Raw genomic sequence first — 13,987 nt, 5'->3', positions numbered from 1 at the left:
TTTCTGTAAGTAATCCTAACTGATGCCATGAATTGTCGCACTAAGTCTGGATACAAATCTTATTGCCTAGTACAGATGGTTCCTAAACTCATCTTATCAAGTAAAGCCAAGACCTCATCATGAATTCCCAACCTATGAAGAACAATAGGATCAACACACCTTGTAGGCTCAATCTCAACTCTCAACCATGCATTGTAGAGCATTGTCTCATAATCTCCCCAAACACCCACTGGCCTATTGATAAATTCAGGCTTGCTAAGCTCAGGAAGCTTGTGTTTAGGCCATTCTCTCTCAGTTGGAATTGGTTGACCTTCTTCTTTTGGCCATGGGAACCTTGATGGAATGGGAGATGGAAGAGAGGGGTCAGGTAAGGTGGTGGGGACCGTCGTCGAACATTGTGGAGGATGGGGAAGGCTCGCCGGAGCTGGCGGAGGCGAACGGCGGCCGGATTGACGAGGTGGGCAAGTTGAAGAAGAAGCTTCGCCATCGTTGGGTCGAGCCTTCTTGTTGGGTGCCATCACTCCAAAACACGAAATTGACACTATATCCAGGTAGAGGAGAGAAAATCGAGTGGATTAGAGCTTGGAATCACTCAAAACGGAGCTGTATCAAGAGAGTTACGAGCAATTTAGGGTTTAGCTCCGTTTTGTATCGAATGGAAGAAGAAGAAGAAACTCGCGATTTTAATCTTCCGTCCCTCGGTTTAAGTGGTATTGATCGATGCCCATATAAGTAGCATCGATCGATGCTTCTTCTGTCGGACCCGGCCCATTTTCGATTCAAGCCCACTCGATTGAAACCCAGCAAAATCAAACCCGATGGCCCGTTTTCTCATCTTGGTCCATAATAGCGTCGCCCGATGCCCATTTAAATGGTATCGGTCGATGGTAGCTCTGATCAATGATAATCGAAACTTTGCCTAAAACAATGAAAACTCAAAACAATAAAATTAATATGTTAGTAATCCTAAAAGCAAAAATTCAAAAATAATTAAATCCTACCAGTGGGTTGCCTCCCACTCAGCGCTTGTTTTAAGTCATTAGCTTGACTTGGCAGCGGATTAGGCAGAGGGTGCATCATCGAAACGCACAATGTGTCCGTCTGGTATCTCAGCTTTTGCCCAATAGTGTTTCACCCTTTGGCCATTAACAGTAAATTTCTCCCCTTTTGAGTTCAACAGCACAATAGCTCCATATGGTCTGACTTCTTGAACAGTAAAAGGACCAGACCAGCGGGAACGCAGCTTTCCAGGAAACAGCTTCAAGCGGGAATTGTAAAGGAGAACCTGGTCATTAGGCTCAAAGTGTCTGGAGATGATATTCTTATCATGATAAGCCTTGGTCCTCTCTTTGTACAGTTTGGAATTCTCAAATGCATGAAACCTCAGTTCATCCAACTCATTCAACTGCACTAACCTTCTCTCTAAAGCTGTCTTGGCATCAAAATTCATCAACTTAACTGTCCAGGCTGCTTTGTGCTCTAACTCCACTGGTAGATGACATGCTTTCCCATAAAGCAGATGAAAAGGTGTAGTGCTAAGTGGTGTTTTATAAGCAGTTCTATAAGCCCAAAGTGCATCATCAAGCTTCATAGCCCAATCCTTTCTTGTAACACCCACTGTTTTCTCTAGAATCTTCTTTATCTGCCTGTTGGAGACTTCAACTTGTCCACTGGTCTGAGGATGATATGGACTAGCCACTCTATGTTGAACACCATACTTTTTCAGCAGCTTCTCAAACACTTTATTGATAAAGTGCTTACCTCCATCACTGATGACAATTCTAGGAACTCCAAAACGCGGGAAGATAATGGTCTTAAACAGCTTAAGAACCACAGCAGAATCATTCGTTGGACTTGCAATTGCTTCAACCCACTTGGAGACATACTCAACAGCCACTAGGATGTATTGATTCTTGTAAGAAGAAGGGAAAGGTCTCATAAAGTCAATGCCCCAACAATCAAAAACTTCAACCTCAAGGATAAAGTTTTGTGGCATCTCATGCCTCTTACTAATCTGACCTTTCCGCTGACAAGCATCACATCTAGAGACAAACTCATTAGCATCCTTGAACATTGTTGGCCACCAAAACCCAGCTTGTAGAACCTTAGACACTGTCTTGAAAGTAGCAAAGTGTCCAGCATAATCTGACCCATGGCAGTGGAATAGAACATCAGGAACTTCAGTCTCAGCTAGACATCTTCTGTAAACACCATCACTGCAATGCTTATACAAATAAGGCTCATCCCAATAATATCTCCTTAGCTCTCTCAAGAACCTCTTCTTATGATAGCCTGTAAATTTGTCTGGTTCTACTTCTGCAGCAAGATAATTGGCAATATCAGCATATCAAGGTTGATTGGAGCTAGCCACAACAGCTAAATCTCCATCATTTGACCAATCTGTTTCGGGAAAAAAGGGTGTCGATCGATGCCACCTAGTTGGTATCGATCGATACCATACGCATCCGAAGACAAAACCTTCGATTCTTCAGTCTGAAACCCAGTATCAACAAAATAAACATGCTCTTCAGGTAGACAATCACGAATTGGGACATCATCATCAATCCTAATCCTGGAAAAATGATCAGCAACACCATTTTCTATCCCCTTCTTATCCCTCACTTCAATGTCAAACTCTTTTAGAAGAAGAATCCATCTCAAAAGTCTAGGCTTAGCATCCTTCTTTTGCATAGTACCTTAACGCAGCATGATCAGTATGAACAATGACTTTTGAACCAACCAGATAAGATCTAAACTTCTCAAAAGCAAACACCACAGCTAACAACTCCTTCTCTGTTGTTGCATAATTTCTTTGTGCCTCATCAAGTGTCCTGCTTGCATAGTAGATTGCATGAAGCTTCTTATCTTTTCTTTGTCCCAGCACTGCTCCCACTGCAAAGTCACTAGCATCAAACATTACTTCAAATGGAAGATCCCAATCTGGTGGCTGAACAATAGGTGCACTCACAAGCTCCTGCTTAATCCTCTCAAAGGCTATGCGACATTCATCAGTGAATTCAAACTTGACATCTTTGCACAACAAAGTAGAAAGTGGTCTTGCTATCTTGCTGAAATCTTTGATAAAGCGCCTATAGAACCCTGCATGTCCAAGAAAGCTTCTCACTGCCTTCACATTCTCTGGTAGTTAAAGACTTGTCATCACCTCTATCTTAGCGCGGTCAACCTCTATTCCAGCTTCTGAAACCCTATGGCCAAGTACTATGCCATCTCTAACCATAAAATGACATTTTTCCCAGTTAAGCACCTTACAGAGATTATCCGAACAGCTTTTGAATGAAGATCCATAAACTGAAAAATCATCCATGAACACCTCCATATAATCTTCAATCATATCAGTGAAGATTGACATCATGCATCTCTGAAATGTTACAGGAGCATTACAGAGACCAAAAGGTATTCTGCGGTAGGCAAAGGTACCATAGGGACAAGTGAAGGTGGTCTTCTCTTGGTCATCAGGATGAATAGGAATCTGGAAGAAGCCTGAGTAACTATCCAAAAAGCAGTAGTATGGATGATTAGCTAACCTCTCCAGCATCTGGTCAATGAAAGGAAGTGGGAAGTGATCTTTCCTTGTTTAAGCATTCAGCTTCCTGTAGTCTATGCACATCCGATGACCAGTAATTTTCCTTGTAGGGATCAGCTCATTCTTGTCATTCTTCACCACTGTGACTCCACCCTTTTTAGGAAAAATATGTACCGGACTAACCCAATTGCTGTCAGAAATTGGATAGATGATCCCAGCATTCAGCAGCTTCATGATCTCTTTCTTGATAACATCTTGCAAATTCGGATTCAGCCTCCTTTGATGCTCAATAGATGTCTTAGCTCCTTCCTCAAGATGAATCCTATGCATACACAAGTCTGGAGAGATTCCTGCAATATCATCAAGAGAATAGCCAAGAGCCTTGCGAAACTTGCGCAGCTTGCTTAGCAATAAAGTGAGCTCTGCATTGTTTAAGGAAGCACTAACAATAACATGATAAGAAGAGTTCTCACCTAGAAATGCATAACTTAAACCTGTAGGAAGTGGCTTGAGATCAAGCTTTGGAGCTTTTTCAAGACTCCAATCAGAAACCTTTGCAGCTTGTGAAGAAGTACTAACCAATTCTTCACTTTTTCATTAGCATCAAGCAGTTTGACATACCCAGCAGCAATGTCATCTAAATGCTCAACTTCTTCAGCAAAAGCAACCAACGCTCTCTCTAATGGATCCTCAGGATGCAGCTCCTGGAATATCTCTTCAGCCAGATTAGACAATGTGTCTACATAGAATGTCTGGCCATCAATGGTTGGCCTCTTAACCAGCTTCTCCATGTCAAAGCGCATTTGTAAATCACCAATATTGAGACTAATCTGACCCTTCTTGACATCAATTATAGCTCCAGCAGTGGCTAAAAATGATCTTCCCAGAATAAGAGGGTCCTTGGGTTCCTCCTCATACTTTAACACCACAAAATCAGTAGGTATCAAGCATTCACCAATCTTAATTGGAACATCTTCAAGAACACCATCTAGAATACGAACGGACCGGTCACCAAGGATGAGATTGAGCTTAGTAGGCTGGAAGTCTGTCATTCCCAGGCTGAGTGCTACTGATCTTGGCATGAGGTTGACACTAGAACCAAGATCACACAAAGATCTAGCAAATCTGTATGTGAAGATAGTGCAATCAAGAACAAAGCTCCCTGGATCAGGAAGTTTTTCTGTGATCTTGTTCTGAATGATGGCACTGACTTGGGCTGATATCATCATAACTCCCTGCTCAGCATTAAAATCCTTGGTTACCATCCTCTTGACATATCTCCTAAGCATTGGAGAAGTCTTAACAACATCAACAAAAGGCAACTCAAGAATAAGCTTATCCATCATGGCTTTGCACTTAGCATCATCTAGCTCTTGTTTTGACTTCCTTGGATTCTTTGGGAATGGAACCTTAGGTGTGTAAACTCTTTCTGTAACTGGAGCAAGAGATTTCGCATTCGCAGTTTGTGTCCGTAGCTGGTGTCGATCGATGCCACCTGGTTGGTGTCGATCGACACCGTTTTCTGGGATTTTGTCCGAAACTTCGAATGGTGTGGGAGTTGACCCATGCTCCTGTGTATTGGTCGATACTGGCTCAGCAGAAACATCCTCTTCGTCTTCTATATCAATCAACTCCTGTAGATCATCAATTTGATTCTTCTGGGGTATAGGATGGAGTTGTTTGCCACTTCTTAAAGTCACTGCATTGCAAGAATGTTTAGGATTTGATTCATTTCTTGAAGGAAGATAACCTTCTTGCCTTTTTACAGACCCAGCAGTCTGCGCAACCTGACTTTCCAGCTTCTTGACATGAATGTTCAAAGCTTCAAACTTCCCATTAAGATCAGTGTAGACATTATCCAGCTTCTCATTGAAAGTCACTGTCATTTGCTCTTGACCTTGCAAAAGCTGCTCAAGCATAGCTTCCATCTTACTAGTCTCAGCTGACTTAGGAGGTGGAGATTGATATGAATAGTTGCCATAAGTCCTTGTTAATCCACTGTTTTGTTGCTGCTTTTGATATTCAGGTTTGGGTGTGAAACCAGAAGAATTGCCCAGAAAGTTATTGCGCTGGCTGTTTCCAGTGTAAGGTCTGCTACCTTGCTGATTTCCAAACCGTTGTCCCTGATTCCCATAGACATAATTCACCTCTTCTTCCTCATGATTTCCTTGATCAGGTTCTGGCTCATATGTCTCAACTTCAGCAGCAAAATGAACAGATTTCTTACCCACAAGGAGATTATGCACTGAATCCAGCTTAGCATTAACAGAAGCTAACTGGTTTGAATCATATCCTCCATGTAATCTCTTCCTTTCAGCATCTGCTCTCTTAGTACTATTGCTAGCAGCTAAGTTCTCAATCAAACATTCAGCATCTACTGGCAATCTTGTCTTGAAATTCCCATGACTTGCAGCATCTAAAGCCAACTGATACTCCCAGTCACACCCTCTGAAGAAGACACTTAGCAGTTGAACCTTTGAGAAACCATGGTGTGGACAGTCCCTTTGGTAAGCCTTGAATCTCACCCAAGCTGCTTTGAAAGCTTCATCTGGTCTTTGCTTGAAAGAAGACAACTTGATTCTCAACTCATCCGACATTGCATCATCATAGAAGTAGTTAAGGAAGGCCACCTTGACATCACGCCAGCTTGTCAATGATCCAGCTGGCAGCTATTTCAACCACTGAGATGCCTCTCCCGCAAGTGAGTAAGGGAAGAGTTTGCAGAAGATGTAGTCCTCAGTCACCCCATTAGCCTTGATGTTAGTCACCAGATCCTCAAAATGCTCAATATGGTCCAAGGGCTTCTCATTGGGCAAAGCAGAGAAAGGTCTCTGCTCAACTAGTTGAAAGTACGCAGGTTTCAACTCAAAATCGTTCCTCTGGAATGGAGGAGGAACAATAGCGGACCGGTTCTCATACACCAAATCAGCTCGGTTGTAGTCAGCAATGGTCCTGATCAGATCCCGGTTTTGCTCCTATCTTCAAACTGGGTTTTGTACGTGGTTGGCAGCTCCACGTCCGTCTGCAGCAGGTGGGTGTCGATCGATGCCACCTGGTTGGTGTTGATTGACACCAAGATTCGGATCATCAACGACACCAGCTTGCTGGTTCACGACAGTCTGCTCGTTGACAACAGGTTCAGCAATCACGTTTCCTTCAGCATCAAGCTTTTGGCCCTGCTCATTGTGCAAGTGGCCCTCTTGATCCCTCAAAACACCAGCCTCATCACGCATCAGAATGATCGGATTAACCATCTTCAGAGACTTGGCTGCTTTACTGTTCTCACGCTCAAGTTTTCCCAACTCTTGGTTTGACAAATTCACAGTAGGACCAGACTTGTTGCTCCTTGTGTGAGGTCTAGGAGGCATGCACCTGAAACACCAAAGAGAAGAAAAACAAAAACGTGTAAGTAGAAAATAAAAAGAAAAGTTTAGACGAAATTAAAAACTTAAATCTAATGGTAGAATCAGAGAGTCCCCGACAACAGCGCCAAAATTTGATAAGCTCAAATTAATCCCTAGAGCTACTCTCTCAAACAAGAGATCACTGCAGTACTTAGGGGTTGAATCCACAGAGACTCAAGTTTAAACACAATAGATTATAAAGTTTTGTAAATTACGCTAAACAAGTTAAATTGAATTAAAATAAAGCAGTGCAAATATTTAAATGAAAGTGTTATGAATTCAGAAAATCAAAAGAGCTACGCCTAGTGAATTTCTCAGGAAATTATGAAATATTAAATCAGATAAATTAATTAAGGTTCAAGCAATAAAGATCAGATCTAGAACTCTAAACTTTTGGTAAATTAAATCAGTTCTCACTGCAAATAATATCTAAATTTAAAACCAGAAAATCCAAATCTCTTTCTAAAATTCTAAGTTAAAAATCAGCCTTAAGAACAGGTTTAGATAAGTTCACAAAATCACTAATTCAAATCTCTTTGGAAAAAGTAATTTTGTTCATCAATGGTTTAATCAGGAAAACAATTATATTCTCATATCAATTTATTTCCCTAAGATAACAATTCTAGGTGATCAATCAAGAATTATTGTGAAGAACAACCAAGGATGAAGATCATAAAAAATTAAGAACCCTAAAAATCTTAGATCTAATAAATCATAAAAACCCTGTGAAAAACCCTAAACCTAACAAGCAAATTACTCAGACATGTTAAATAAAGAACAAATCATATTTCTGAATAACATGCAATAGATATTAAAAAGTAAAAGAGGGAGTTCAAGAAATCTTCTCTCTACAAAAGAATTCAGATCTATCTCTCCCAAAAGCTCTCAATATCCTTTCTCTCAAAAACTGCTAGAAGATAACTTAAGGGTTTCTTAAACCCAAAAACAATATATATACATCCTAAAACACGTCCAGGGGCTTATGTTGCAATTAGAGAAGACTTTGGGCAAATTTGTAAAACTTCCAATTCTTGTTCTCTCGTCGGATAAACATGAGTGTCGATCGATGCCCTTTTAGGTGGTGTCGATCGATGCTCTGACTCTGATCCGACTCCAACTTGATTTCCTTCGGTAAAATGCTCCAAAATGATCCAAATTGTTCCATATTGCTCCATGCTGGGATTTTCAGAGCTGGTAAGGTTGTGCAAATTTTCTTCAATTCCTTTACTGCTTCTGTGCATTTCTGGCTCCAAGGAGGGGCATCTTTCTTGAGTTGAGCAGAGAGAACTGATATATGTTTTGCAAGACCATGAATGAAATCCGACATATAATTGACAATCCCCAGAAACTGTTGGACTTGCTTGAAAGATAGTCTTTCATCTCGAAAGTCATTGAGTTGGGTGGCAATGTGAGGTTGGAGGTAATATTCTCCCTTGGAAATGTGCATACCCAAAAAATCAATCTCCGTTTCTCTGATCACCATCTTCTTTTCAGATAGCATAATACCGTTATTTTGTACGATACCATGGAACTTTGCCAATAATGAAGTGTGGGAATCTATGTTTGACGAGAATAGCAGAATATTTTCGATATACACCAGCGCATTTGGGAGGATAGGCTTAAATATCTTGATCATAGCTTTTTGGAATAACGAAGGAGCTACCTTAAGTCCAAAAGGCATGACTTTCCAGTGGTAATGGCGATCTGGTACAGAAAATCCCGTCTTTGGTCTGTCCTCTGGTTTGATTCCAAGCTGCCAAAATCCTACTTTTAAGTCAAACTTGGAGAAGATTTGTGCTTGCGGGAGTTTTTGGAATAATACTTCTCTCTTTGGCAAAGGAAACTTGTCATCGGCAAGGAAATGGTTGAGTGGTTGGTAGTTGATGACTAATCTGAGTTTTCCTTGCACCTGTTCAACCCGTTTGTTGACATAGTGTGCTTCACATGCCCAAGGTAAAGTGGTCTTCTCAATGAGGTCTTTTTTATGGAGTTGGTCAATCTATTCGAGTGCAAGATTGTAGTGATCCGGGTTCAATCCTGGGTGACTTGCTTTAGTTGGGTTGATATCTTCATTCTTCTTGAAAGGTAAGGATATGAAGAAATCCGGATTCTTCCACAAAGGAGATGAGCATTTTGTGAGAAACTCCGAATGAGAGGTGGCGCAAGACATTTTTGCAATTTTTTTTATGGGATTAAGTATCTCCATAGGGTACAGATGAGACACCGTTGTCCAAGGTTGCAGCTGCTTTTGTGCTTGAGACCTTTCGGGTGCCACAAAACTCTCTGAAGACTATGAAGGATATCAAATCCAAGTATAAAGTCCTTTCTAGGGAGTTCAGAACCATACACTTTAGATTTAATCATGTATCCGGGGAAAAGTTGGATGAAAATTGGCTTGATGATAAGAGAGATATGGAATATCTGGCCGTTGGCTGCTTTGAAAGCGACTGAACATGATTTCCAATGTGAGGCTGGGAGGAGGTCTGGTTTGATGATGGATGATACAACTCCAGTGTCAAAATAGGCAATGACCGGTATTGGTTTATCATACTTGTTTGGGAAGATGTAGATCTTGGCATTTGGGGATGGTTGGGTTAGATACACCAATTCTTCTTGATGTGATTGTTCTACTTTGCAGAAATCGAATGTGTAGAACAACATGAATTGGTCGTCTTTCGTCTTCATCTCAAGTATCCTCTTCTGAAGATTCATCTTCAAACTCCATATCCATTGCAAGAACTGTATCATATGTCGGTTCATCATCAAGGGAAAAGATGGATTCAATATCCGAGTCATCAATATCTTCAACTTGTGCTAAGTAGCCAAGGAGGTTGTCTCTCTTCTTCTTGTTAGGACATTATTTCGCATAATGTCCCTTCTTCTTGCAGATGTAACATATGTCTGATTTTTTGAAGCCTCTTCGAGTTTTCTTCCTAAAGAATTTCCATTTCTTTCTAGAAGATAGCTTTGGATATTTCTTCTGCCACTTGCTTCTATAGCTCTTTTATTTTCCAAGACTTGTAGAACAATGACATTTCTTGTCTCTGCATTTGATAGTGAGTTCTGGCCGATCACATGCTTTTCCTTGAAGCTTTCCTTGTTCTTGAAGCTGTTTGAAAAACTTCTGGTGGTTGCATAGCTTTTCAAGGGCTGCCAGAGAAATTTGATATATTTCTCCAAGTGAAGCTTGATTGAGAGGCATATTCTTGAAAGACAATATCCGTGACGTTTCATTTCCAAGTGGTTCTGGAAGTGAATTCAGGTACGCCAACTTTAGATTGTCGTCATCTATCCCATTCAAGGCATAAAATCTCTTTGACATTCGCTCATAATGTCTTTCAAGATCCTTTGTATTGAAGGTACAACATCACATGCTAAGATACTCTTCTCTCGCTTGGATAATATAATGATCCCATGTGCCAAGAAATTTATTGTCGATGTGTCCCACCAAGGCATCGATTGTTGGAGATTGTCTGATTTGTAATTGTCGATATTGACATAGGCTTATCCACTATTGCCTGAGACATCCTTGGAATTTAGCCACCAGTTTATCAATCGATATAGGCAAAATGGCTCCTGGGTTGAGTTGTTGTTCTGTTAGCCATGCATGCATCTCATATACTTTGTCGCGCCATTTTGAAGGGGGAACGTCATCAAAAGAGAAACCCTTATGTGGTTCTGTACTAAACCGCAGATTTCCTTCTGTCTGATTTCGTCCAGTTTCTTGAGTTTCTTCATATATGTTTCCACCGCCACTTTCTATGTCTTCTTCAACCACATCAGCTTCAACCATCATAAAGTGTGGGATTATGACCTCATCATTCTCATCCTTTAGTGTTGTTGGAGCCTTTTTCATAATACTTTCTTGAGAAAGTCTTTTTCTTGTTTTGCGACCTTCTCGAGTAAACAGTGATTGGATTAGCATGCTCCACCATGAATTGCGCTTTGCTGGTTTTGGGTTGGTCTTGATATTTTGATGTCTCGGTCAAGGTTTGGGTGGTTCAAGTATGGCTTCCTTCCCTGTTCTTTTTTCTATTAGCTTTTTCTTTTTGGTAGACTATTGTTCATAAACAACTTTTGTTGGTAAGAAGGAGGATGCTCCGAATATACTTGGGTCTTGGGAAAAAGACTAAGGTTGTGTTTAGGCTGTGTAAGGTGGTGTGTAGATAGGATATGGTGTGAAAATGTCATATGACATTGGTGGTTGGGTTTTGGGTTGGTTTTGTAAGGAGTTTAACTGAGCTTTAAGGGACTTTAGCTCGGAGTGTTTTTGGGACATGAGGGGAGAGTTTATGGAGACAATAGTTGCAAGGTGGAGAAGTTCTCGGTGGAGAGAGGTTATCTTTTTGGTGAGTTCTTTAATGGAATGGTCCATGATGGTTACCTTTTTGTCAATCTAGCTTAAGAGATGGTTTTGGGTTGCGGCGTTCTCCGACTGCTAGTTCAATGTTGCTTATGCGGCGCTGATCTGCTTCACTGAACCATCTAGGTTCTTAATATTTGGATTCCGAATTTTTCATGAGTGCTTTATATTGTTATCTTCAAACTCCTTGGATGGAAATGGTGAATCCTCCTGGGATGGGGGTCCGAACATGTAACTTAGTTGTACCTCTTCTCTATTAGGTATTGTGGGAGTTGAGCCACCATAATACAATCCTGGGATGGGGGTCCGAACATGTAACTTAGTAGTACCTCTTCTCTGTGCAGAAAGCCGTTGGTCTTGACTTTTCTTCTTGTTGCTTAAAAGCAATCTCTACAGATCCATCTTTTCTTCTTTGAATAGAAGAAATCCACCGATTGTATTTCGGTGCTCCGGTCATGGAGTCTTTCATAATTGGTAACCCATGATTCTGGAAGTAACTTGACAAGCTCATCTCTAGGAATTTGTCTAGGAATATGGATGCACGATGGGCTATGCTGTGACTCCAATTGTATGAGTAGCGCATCTTCAGTATCTCTTGGGAGACTTAAGTCTATTGTATGATTTTGGACTCTATACACCATTTGATGGTGGAGTGTTGCTGCATACGTATTTCCAATTTGTGGAGCGCCTATGATTTGCAGATGGATTTGCATGTTCTGATATATTTGAGGGTCTTCCAATGCCACGTTGAAATTTGGAAAGAGGGTGATGAAAACAGTGCCAACATTTAGTGTTGTCTGGATAGTTGCAATGCAAGCGTGCTGATATTCCCTGTATCAGGTGTCAAGGAGAGCTACCCATGCTACAACTGGTAAGCCTTTTCAGCCATGAAGTGTTAGCGCCAAACATATCGCTCCATAGTGAAGATGAGTATATCTTTGAGTTCGCAAATGATGTATCATGCCTTCATTGATTCTGAGGGGAATCATTTGTTCTATTTCTGTCGCCGGGATGAGATGTTGTTCTAACGAAGATGCTAGAACGAGCTCCTTTGCATGTGCTTGTTTGGGACGAACACTTGACGAATGAGTTTTTGGAAAAGTGTAATTTGGTTTGGTGAAAGCTTTGTAAGGATTAAGTAATGGGAGTTGGGTAATAGGGACTTTACTATCATCACTCACATACTCTACTTCATATAAGTAATTAACTTTTTAGAATTTGATCGTCGAAAAGAGGGAGCTTTAGACAATGAAGATGAACTTTCCATAATATATGATAGAACCAGAAACCAAGACAGAATACTATAACTCTCTTCTTAGCCTTTGAAGTAATAACAATCCATAAGTTGTCTCCTTATTTTCTTTTATGTGCTACAAATATAGAGAAATCAATCCAGAGGTGCTTAGCTACACAAATCAAGACAACACATTAACTATACCAAAAAGCCTCAAGGTACTTTGAGCATCACAACCTCATAGAAATTTTTTTCCATACCGTTTTATCTTAGCATAGTTAAATTTCTGATGTGGAGGATCCATTAATATGGCAACCAAAGAGCATACTTTCATACTAGCATGGTCAAAGACAACGTCATGGTGTATTACCTCTCTGAAAGAGAAGAGCTAGAGTTTCGACTGCCATGGCTCTGATACCACAATTACACACACATAGTGGTACAACCACTTAGGAGGTTTTTAGGATCAATGCTAAGTGTTTAGGAAGTATTTGGAAATGATTATGTAAGAATATAAGAAAGATCTTTATACAAAGGGATAAGCTTTATTATTGAAACACTCAAAGGATTACAAAGAATCTTAAGACTCTTACTCAAACTCACTTACTCAAGTTTGAATGAAACTCTTCTTCAAGCCTTGGTATTGATAGTACAAGTATTAGGGAATAGTACATAGAATATTATTTAAGATATTTCTATACGTTATTTTACAACCCTCCATTTATTCAACTCTCTCACAACTATTTAACAACCGATGAAAGTTGTCATTAATCGATATATATTAAAGAATTTGATAACTTCTAAGAGATTTTTTGCAATATGTACAAAACATCTTTTGATAGCAACTCCAATTTCTTCACTTTTTTTGGTATGTCATAAAATAACGGAGGATGTGTAAATAATGGAGTTTGTTTGTAGGTATCTTTTTTTGTAGGCTCCTTTTTGTACATGGTCCCCACAATCCCAAGAAAAGTGAACGAGAGTTAATGGGCCACATTATTTTTATCCAAAATGGGCCTTTGGATATACATCCTTCACAACCCTAATATTTAAGATACTATGTAAGGCATTTTTCCAGCAACACCAAAAGATGGTCGCCGCTCTCTTCCAAGAAAGGAATACGTAACTCTCAGCTTCGTTTTTACTGCAAATTCTTGTATTCATCTTCTTTCTATTTTTTTTTATTAATTATTCTTTTGATAATTCTTTACTCATTTGAGTTTTAACCACATGTGTTTTTTGTTTCCACCGATGAGCTACTATCGTCGATATAAACAATTTCTTTTTTTTGCAACTTGTAGTTGTGTAGATTTGTTACCAAACTTAGGTCATGACCATTGTTATTTTTGTAGTATTAACGGTTGTTGTTGTTTCTTCTAAATCAACCTCCAAATCTTCCTTTATTCACAACCCCATGTTTTATTCATGTTGTCTTTTTTTAG

General features: G+C 40.0%; 2 pseudogenes; one reads left to right on the top strand and one right to left on the bottom strand.

Moving 5' to 3' along the window:
- Positions 1 to 1,060: 1,060 nt before the first annotated feature.
- Positions 1,061 to 9,118, bottom strand: LOC147948558 (uncharacterized; annotated as a pseudogene).
- Positions 6,026 to 6,126, top strand: LOC147948559 (small nucleolar RNA R71; annotated as a pseudogene).
- Positions 9,119 to 13,987: the final 4,869 nt, after the last annotated feature.

Source organism: Camelina sativa, chromosome 2 (assembly GCF_030686135.1).
Source record: "Camelina sativa cultivar CO46 ecotype springtype chromosome 2, ASM3068613v1".
Taxonomy (NCBI): Eukaryota; Viridiplantae; Streptophyta; class Magnoliopsida; order Brassicales; family Brassicaceae; genus Camelina; species Camelina sativa.
This window is presented reverse-complemented; position numbering and strand designations above follow the sequence as displayed.